The sequence below is a fragment of the Calonectris borealis genome, chromosome 3 (genome assembly GCF_964195595.1).
Source record: "Calonectris borealis chromosome 3, bCalBor7.hap1.2, whole genome shotgun sequence".
Classification (NCBI taxonomy): Eukaryota; Metazoa; Chordata; class Aves; order Procellariiformes; family Procellariidae; genus Calonectris; species Calonectris borealis.
In genome coordinates this window covers 27,110,729-27,120,588 of record NC_134314.1, presented here as the reverse complement: position 1 = coordinate 27,120,588, position 9,860 = coordinate 27,110,729, and the positions used below count along the sequence as shown (strand labels likewise).

The following is a 9,860-nucleotide window of genomic DNA, read 5'->3' as shown; positions in this document are numbered from 1 at the left end:
CATCTTCTGGTTATAATCTTCAAAATAGTCTAAGTAGCTGGGGTGGAAAGAATAATGTTAAGTAATGTTAAAGTAAAGAATAAAAATGTAAAGAATAATGTATATCATTGCTGGGAGTAAAGCAGATTAAAATTCAGGGATGATTTTGAGGAAGCAAAAGGGATGATTTTGCTTCGAAATTTAGGGATGATTTTGAGGAAGCAAAAGGGATGATTTTGCTTCGAAATTTAGGGATGATTTTGAGGAAGCAAAAGGGATGATTTTGCTTCGAAATTTAGGGATGATTTTGAGGAGTCAAGCCATGAATCTGTGTGGTAAAAACTGCTAAAAAGACAGAACTTACAATTAGACTATGATAAAGATTTTAAGCAACTCTTGCCAAATGCATTATTTGCCAGCATCACTGAAGTAAAAAACATGGATTAAAGTAAAAATTAGCTGGATCCTTTATTTCTTATCATATTTGCCTTGTTACTTAAGGGTCTAAGAAAACTTATTTTTCTGTATTGCAGATACATTTCAGAGCTTATTATGTCATCATTTCCCTTCAAAAACAGTTAAATAATATGAGTGAAAAATTCACTTAGCGAAAGCTGATTTCCCCTAAATTATCCATAATTTAGCTGTAGGTCTTGCATAGATTTATGTCCATTATACCAACTTATGTCCATTATACCAACATACCCAATATGTAGAGGCTTATAAATTGGTATGTATCTTCTTTCTGTGAAATGCTCACAAGGTAAATACGACTGTCGTGGTTTAACCTGGGAGGCAGCCAAATACCACGCAGCAGTCACTCCCCACGCCCCCCCAGTGGGACAGGGAGAGAATCGGAAGGGTAAGACTGAGGAAAACTCGTGTGTTGAGATAAAGACAGTTTAATAGAACAGAAAAGGGAGAATAATGATAATAATGATAGAATATACAAAAAGAGTGATGCACAATGCAATTGCTCACCACCCGTGCTGACCGATAACCAAGTAGCGATCAGTACTTCCTGGATCACGCCTACCCTTCATATACTGAGCATGACGTCACATGGTATGGAATACCCCGTTGGTCAGCTGGGCTGGCTGTCCTGGCTGTGTTCCCTCCTCCCAGGCTAGTTGGTAGCAGAGGGTAGTTGTCCTTGACAAGATACTTAGCAACAACTGAAAACATCAGTGTGTTATCAACATTCTTCTCATACTGAATCCAAAACACAGCACTAGGAAGAAATTTAACTCTACCCCAGCCGAAACCAGGACAACGATCCAAGCCTATGGCAATGTATTTTTTTTCGTCTGAAGGACACCATGTATGCCTTAAGTAGAGTCCCCACGTAGTGACACGAGAATAGCTGTTAAGATTAGTAGAGTCAGAATTTTGCTGAAGTTAATTAGAAACAGCCAAATTGAACAGACTGCTTTTATTTTGTGTTATTTATGTATGGGATTATTCTGAGCCAAACAGGGAATTTGTTGAAGTTACTTATCTAAACAAAGAGAAAAATTCAGAATAAAATCTTGCAGTCTGTAACTCATGTTCTTATCACTTAAACCAGCCACAGAACAAATCACGACTTCTCATTCTCTGTACGGTAATGCCATGCAGTGCAAATGTTTATATGGGGAACATCATCAATAAGGCAGCACTCCAGAATAGCTACTCAGATACCATGAATGCTGTGTTGCTTTCCTGGACATAGCAAAACTTGTCTTTCTCAAGGTTAAAGTCAGCAGAGCGCTTAAATTTCTTGCCTTTAGTCAAAGATACACTGCGTACTCAGTAAATTAAATTCACTTTACCCTAGTAAATTCAAACTTAAATTCGGCGCCTGATCCTCACGCATTCCCGATGGAGCATCACTCACGCAGGATCTTTTCCTGAGGGCTTTGCTGAGTTGAGTTGTTTCGGGAAGGAGACGCTGGAGGGCACCAGCAGGACGGGGCTGGCCGGGGCGGGCAGCGGCCGTAACACTCGCTTCAGCCAGCAATGCTGGTGGCAGAGGGGAGGGGGGAGCAGGAGAGGAAGAGCATCAAAGACAATAGTCACATCATGTAAGAAAATGTATTCAACAGTGGCCTGCCCACTTCTCGTCTCATGTCCACCTACTGTCCGCAAACATTTTGGGAGAGAAGACTATAACTCTGGAAGATCCCAACAGGCTGGTGCAATGATTTGAAAAATGCAGGGTGTAATTCAAGGAGGATGAGCTGAAAAATTCCAATTCGTTAAAATCAAAGTGCTCAACAGCATATGAGATTTGATAACATTTTCATCAGGAAGAGGCTTCTCAGGTCCAGGATGAATTTCTGGGCACCACGAGAGAGCATCATCCCTGCAGTCGCAGTGAAAAGGACACTCAGCCTTGACTGAGGAGGATGTATGTCTTTCGTCTTTTCGGCTCACACGAGGAACTTTGTTTGCATGTTCCAGACCTGTGATGTCACCACCAACCTATCTGAAAGTTTCTCTTTCCCAGTCTCCTTTGTCAGAGCTGTTCCAGTTTGAATAAATACTATAATATTTACCACCTTTGGAGTGGGAGGCTGAATAGATTTGTCTTCTGCCTCCCAAACCAGTGCCCTAAATGCTGATATCTCAGCTCAGGACAAGTTCTTGCAAGAACATTTTTTGCTTTCATCCCAGTGCAGCAGGATACATTTTTGAAATTACCGAAGTTTAGATGGGAAAAACTGTTCTTGCCCATGTTGCTGGGAGAATGGTGCAGCCAACAGATTCCTGGCCCAGCTGCTGCTCTGAAGCTGTTACGCTGGTTGCTGCATACACTTGAGAGTTCAGCCAATGAATTATAGCTTGCTATAATAAGAATGTTCTGCTTTCCATTAGATCACACTCACTGGAACAATAGCAAATGCGCTGAAGCCGTCAGTGACATTTCAGGGTCTCTTTGCTTCATTGCTGGTGTCAAACAAGTTCTGGCAAAAGGACACCTTGGCCACCTTGTCAGAAGTAACAGACCAGCTCTTCTGAAGGAGAAACAGATGTGAAAAGGCCAGGTGAACAGCAAAGCACTTAGACTCCAAAGGAATCTTAGCAAAAGCTGAAAAAAAATGAAAGCGGAGATCATAAACCATGCAGAGCTCTTTCGTGGTGTTATGTGAGTAATAAATAACACCCTAAGCTGTTAGCAGCAGCTTGAATACTTCTTTATCACCTTTGAAACAAAAGATACACCTATCTCCTGGACTGAAATTGTTGCAGGCAGTCACAGAAAAGAGACTGGTTCACCCAGCAGAAGCCGAGCAGAAAGATATGTCAGTTTGGGTCACACTACCAGAAGCTGGATCCGTTAATATGAGAAGTAAGTGTTCAAAGAATTCCCATATGCCTCTTTGGAAGGGCAGACCACTTAAAAAAGGCCAGATCAGTCATGCAAGTCATGAAACTGAGTAGTCGCAGGCATCAGCTGCTGGGTAACCTAAGTGTTTTCATATCTGCCACTGCTCCTTTGAAACACCGAGGGCAAGTCAAGGTCAGGAAGCATAAATTTAGGCATCTATATATGCACTAGATGTTAAACCTCCAGTTATAGGCAATACAGCCAAAGGTACAGTATCAGCCAATACAGGCATATAAAGTGATTTATTCAGCCACCCACAAGGTCCTACTTTAGGATGACCTGAGTTGCTCCTTAGGCTTTACTGACTGTATTGGCTAGCGACAAGATTCATACATAAATGTCCAGCACCATCTGAGCACTGGGAGGTGCCCTGTCTGGCACCCAGCCATGTCCCAAAAGGACATGGGTTTCCCTTGTGGTAAGTGCCAGCCACACATCTCAGACTTTTGAAATACTTCAAATGGCACCAACATTTAGGCAACTGAATCGAGCCACTGGTCTCCACTGAGCCATTCATCTCCATAGTCAAAACATAGACAGCAAGCATATTTTTATATATACCTACATGTAGACACATTAATTTAAGGGCTTCCACCTTGAACTGAATTCCACTCTAGATATTACCTGTCTTTCTCTGCACTTGAAGATTTCCTCGGCTTGAAGTTTTGTTTTGAGGCTGTTGTGTCTTTTAATTGTAGAAGCTCTCACGCTTTGTTGCACTCACCCGAAATACTGTTCAGCAACAGTTCACGTTCTTAAGCCTTAACAGGCTGGTGCAGAACAAATACACGTGCACGCAGGTAGCTCAGCGTTTAGGGACTGCTTTTGAACCTTCCTAACTCTGACTTGTGTTTTGCAAGAAAGTCCCTGGAAGGCAGCCCTATGGCCCTCCTTCAGAGTACAGAGACAAAAAATAGTTGGGTAGTTATGGGTGAAGCAGGAATGAAAGTCTGTGAGAGCACCAGAAAAAGCAGTAAAGTGAGAACAAAGGAATGGTCAGTATTGATAACCGAGGACATGAATGGCAGCAGTCAGACTGGAAAACGCTGAGGAATGAGTTGTTCATTTACATCATGACCAGAAGGCCTGCGCTCCCTCAGCAAGAGGATGGCAACAAGGATGTCACATGTGCCAAGCTTCCTTCTGCTGTCCCACCAGGAAGATGAAAATACCCAAAAAGAGGAATCATGGACAGACAGCAGCCTTGCTGGAGATTTATGGAGAATGAAGCTTTTGAGGATTAAATGAGCACCTGGCATTCACTGTTCATCATTCAGTTTAGGACTCTGAACCAAATTCTGGACGGCATCAGCTTAGGAGTGATTATTCCAGTTCCTTTGTTTTGAAGCTTTTCTCCCAGCCTGCATTACTTGTTTCGTTTTTCCTGGAATGAAACACAAACAAAACCTTGCTGCCATTTGAACTGCTCTGCTGATGAGTCACTGACCCACTCCATGGCTTTGAGCAAGCAACTAGCTCACTCGCTATCTCAGTTGTGCCTTCTGAAAAGCAGGGTAATGATTTATGCTGTGCTGATAATGAAAAAGTGAACATAAATGGAATTGTTCCCAGAAAGTAAATTACTAAATAAATGTGCATTAACAAGTGATCCTAAGATGAGAACATGCTTGTGGGAGCAACTGCATTTTCACTAAGGCCAGTCTTGAATAATGCCCTGCCTTATTGTGCTGGTTTTGGCCGGGATAGAGTTAATTTTCTTCATAGCAGCTAGTATGAGGCTATGTTTTGGATTTAGGCTGAAAACAGCGTTGATAACACAGGGATGTTTTAGTTACTGCTAGGCAGTGCTTACACAGAGTCAAGGCCTTTTCTGCTTCTCACCCCACCTCACCAGCCAGTAGGCTGGGGGTGCACAAGAAGTTGGGAGGGGACACGGCTGGGACAGCTGACCCCAACTGACCAAAGGGATATTCCATACCATATGACATCATGCTCAGCAATATAAAGCTGGGGGAAGAAGAAGGAAGGGAGGGACATTCGGAGTGATGGCGTTTTGTCTTCCCAAGTAATTGCTACGCGTGGTGGAGCTCTGGTTTCCTGGAGATGGCTGAACACCTGCCTGCTGATGGGAAGCAGTGAATGAATTCCTTGTTTTGCTTTGCTTGCATGCACGGCTTTTGCTTTACCTATTAAACTGTCTTTATCTCAACCCACGAGTTTTCTCACTTTTACCCTTCTAATTCTCTCCCCCATCCCACTGTGGGGGAGTGAGCAAGCGGCTGGGTGGGGCTTAGTTGCTGGCTGGGGTTAAACCACGACACTTATGAAACACTGGGGGTGACCATGACAAAGCACAAATTGTTACCACGGTTATTAAGGTGATGGTGACTCTTTTCATTCAATGACATCGCAGGGATTAGCAGAAGATATGGCCCTTTCTGGGTTTTTGTTTCCTCCTGTTGTGGTTGTCCGTGGCTGCGCCTCCTGCAGTACCGCTCAATCCTGCTTCTCCATCTCCTTCCACAAACAACCGAGTGACTGAGCTTAACCAGGCAACTTTTTAGTGGGGAGTATATTTTAAAGACATTGTCATAACAAGTCCCAGACCCTTCATTTTAGAAGGAACACCACAAACATTCACACATTCAGGACAGAACCAGTATAGTAATGTATTCTCATTTATTTACTTGCATTACCATAAATTTTATAGACTCGGGTTTGGTGACTAAGACTTTTACTGTCCACAACAAAGAAATGCTCTGACCCGAAGGACTTGGACTGGGAACCATCAGGTGGAAAGCAGCAGGAAACAGAGACAATCAATCCTAGGCAGCAGTTTCAGCAAAGCAACTGCTCAACCATCATCAGGACTTTAGCAGGCCTGAGGACTTTCAGAGAAAAGAATGAGGTGGTTTTGAGGTGTTATAACAACTTTTTCAAAGAAGAGAGAGTGGCTGTGGGGAAAAACACAAAAAGTGCTTATTTGAAAATTACCAAATTGGAAATGGAAATTTGCATCATAAGCTGATCAGAGGTACGGCTTGACCTCTAAGTGCTGAAAGGATTATTTTAGAAGTTGTTTTATCTGAGCAGTCACAGCACACAGAGTTGTGGTGAGTTCATGGGAATAAGCAATTAATTCTGTGAGCAGTAAATCTGGTAAAGCCTTGTTGATTTTGAACTAGTGTCTTATTTTCTTACCCACCCAACACAATAACCCTGACAGCTCTCCTGACCCTAAAGCTCTGTATGACTTTCTCCTCACCTCAGCGGTACACTGATCTTCTTCTCACATCTTCTAAAAACCAGCTAGGTCAAGGGCAGCGTGAGCTCCCTCCGCTTCCCGACAAGGGGCACGTGCTGGCTGGCAGCCTGATACCCACGGTGACTGGCCCCACCACTGCTGGAGAGCACACACTTGACTTCCCTTATCTAGAGCCGGTCTTCAGAAGTCGTGTAGAAAATTCCACTATTCCACTATTCTTCGTCTCAGCCGATCATCCTAACTAAGCAGTTAGAGACGAGAGAAAGGCACTCTTAGTCCATGATTCATCCCATCCCAAAACAGACATCTAAATCAGGTCACTTGAATCATGGTTAAAAGTGCCAACTAGTCTCCACTAACTGTAAGGACAATCTAAGGTGACTACCTCAGATGAAGACATTGATACTACAGAAGTCTAAACTTAGGTGAAATGAATCCTACTCTAATGTCTTTAAGCTGCACGATATGGCAGTTGGTTTAAAAGTTATTAGAGTGGGACAGATGGATGGACATTGTGATCACCGAAGCACTTCTTCGTCTGGATGCTAGGATGAAAAATCAAAAAGTATTGGGGAAGACTGAGAAAATAAAAATATATTTGTGCGTATTTCCACAGAGGAAAATGCTACATTCAATGAATAAATTATTTGTTGTGTTACTCAGTCTGTTCTAGATTCCATGCCTGTACATCAGGTTTAAATATTTAAGGTCTGATTTCCCACCTAATAAACTGCATAAAGCTGCACCCAATAGTTCCTGCATAAAATGCACAGCTGCTCATTAAAGAAGAGAATATATGGAAAAGACAGCAACTCTCAAATGGAGACAAATTTTTTCTTTGAAAAAGTAAATTCAGAAAATTACATTTATCCCTTTAATAGCTTAAAAAAAATTTTAAGCTTCTATACAGCAGGTTTGTCAGTCTTCAAGCCATTCACTGCCACTTTTTGAGCTCTCTCCATATGCTCAATAGCCCCTGAATGTGTGTGAGTGGTAAGAGCAAGGCACCCCAGTGCTGGTGTCACCACCATCTTCCCAGCAGTTAAAACCACCACACATTGTTTGACAGCAAGTACCAACAAGTTGACCTGTTCTACAAAGGTGAAGTTAGTTCACTTACCTTTTTGATTTTGCAAGTTTTTCCAGGAATTAATGTACATTTTTCCAATCATGGATAAAGAAAAAAGGTGATGAAATAAAGGAGACGAAAGAGAAGTCACACAAGACATATAGGTTCCAACAAGATGAGAATATTTAGTTGTTCTGTGTTGGAAAACAGAAAAACCAGCCATTAACTTGTAAAGGACCTTGAAACTTTCTCTTGCATGCCCCCTTTTGAGGACAGCCTGAATTTCCACATGCCTCTGTTTCTCCAAGCCTGGAGCTAGCCTGCAAAATCCCCATGAAGGGCTACCATGCAGATGCAGAAGTGCTCCACAACTCTGAATTGGTTTCTCAACACAAAAAAAAGTCTATTTTGTGCAACTTCATTGTGAAAAGGTGCCCTGAAACACACAGTTGTACAATAAATGCTCACCACTTACCTCGCGAGTGAAATTCCAGGACAGCTGGGGTGAGGGCACCTCCCAGCATCTCCTACACACCACTTCTCATACGCAGCCCAGGCTGCCACATGCCCATCTCCACAATTTTGGTGACCGCTTGGCGCTCCTGTGTGCACCGACCCTGCAAGGGGGAAGTGAGGATCAGAAAGATTTCACCAAGGCTCACAAATTCCTGGTGGAGTTGGGAGGTAACAGCCACCCCCAGGCTCGGCAATCTCACGTAACCTCACCCTGTGAGGAAGCGCAAGCCCCCAGAGCCAGCAGAAGAGACCACCTTGCATCCTCCTCCCCAGTCCCCCGCAGAGGCTGCCCTCTCCGTCCCCTCCAGCTTTGCTTCCCATGGGCCCATGTGTCCATGCGGCTGGATGGAAAACCACTCCATGAACCTGAGCCAGATGACAGCTTGTGGTATTTTCCCCGTTGGCTGAGATTTCAGCCGGATCAATTCCTGTGTCGTTCAGACCAGGCTTGTGCAAACTCAAGGAGAGGGTAGGAATGAGCAGGCGAGGGAGGCAGCACTACATCTTTTAGCACCGATTCTGGCTAACATCAGCTTAAAAATATAATTCCTACCCCTGAACCAACTTCAGAGCAGTCCTTTTCAGCTTTTTCTCCATGAATGCGGAGGGCACATGACGGCTGCGGTAACCGGGCCGCGCGAGTCATACGGTTTGCAAATAGCAGCGGTTGTTTTGAACTGGAATGCAAACTGAAAATGCCAGGAGAGGAGACTCTGAAAGTATTCGCTTCAGAAAAGTCACCAGGTTTTTGAAAAGCTAAACGAAGCAGTCAGCTGCCCGCATTGCACGGGACACTCCGCCCGGCAGCCCCCAGGGCACAGGGGCTGTGCTTTGGTGGGACTGGCAGGCAGAGGGTGAGCCGAAGCAGCCGGGCTCGCGGGCTGGCCCCTCTGGATCCAAGCGTAGACCTGCCGAAGCTTCTCGCAAAGCTGGGGATCTCACGCTTTCCACTCTTCCAGCTCTGCTGCAGAAAGCCCGAGCTGCCAGCTCAGGGGCAGCCAGCGCAGCAAGGCTGTGTCCGGCCCACCACCCCAGCCCAGCAGCCAAGTGACCTGCCACATTCCCGGGGGACCCCTCTGGTTTGAAGCATTGGTCAAAACTGGTGTGTGCCTACGAAACATTTCCAATGAACCTGCAGTTCCCCATGAGAGATCAATCTTTCAGCAAATTCCCCTGGCTGCATCCCCCAGAGCCCCAGCCCAGTGGCCAGGGTTTCTGTTCACGGAGGGATGAATGGGAGAGGGAAAGCTTCAGGGATCCTCCAGCGTCAGAGGGCCACACTGCCAAAGCAGCACCTTCTAAATCGCCGGGGAACTGGCCCACAGAAATCCAGTTCAAGTTGCTGGGTCCACTGAGAGTTGCAGAAAACTGCCATTTTGTGGCAGTTAAGATTACGGATTTTGAGAAGTCTAAACAGAAAAAAAAAAAAAAGAAAAAATGAGTGCATTCTTTATATTGTGTTAGAAAGACGTGCAGTTTAATAAAATGAAGACTTTCTTCAGTGTCTTCGGTACTGTTTCTTATTAGCCTGGTGAAGGAGTGTCAGCTTACTTCTGCTGATAGCATAGCAGAGTTGTGCAACGACGGTCTGTCCCAGCGCCACGTGGCTCTAGGTGTTTCATGCTCAGTATATCGTGCAAATACAAAGTTATTGGTTTGCTAGCAAGTTTGCTCATGTGAAACAGGGCCAACAGAGGATG

At 44.4% G+C, this 9,860-nt stretch overlaps 1 long non-coding RNA gene across 1 annotated transcript; it reads right to left on the bottom strand.

The window, feature by feature from the left end:
* Positions 1–4,545: 4,545 nt before the first annotated feature.
* Positions 4,546–8,205, bottom strand: LOC142081323 (uncharacterized). The gene is made up of 3 exons (XR_012673305.1): positions 8,120–8,205; positions 5,676–5,827; positions 4,546–4,733 (listed from the first exon to the last, which is right to left on the bottom strand). It is a non-coding gene; the product is annotated as an uncharacterized LOC142081323 (long non-coding RNA).
* Positions 8,206–9,860: the final 1,655 nt, after the last annotated feature.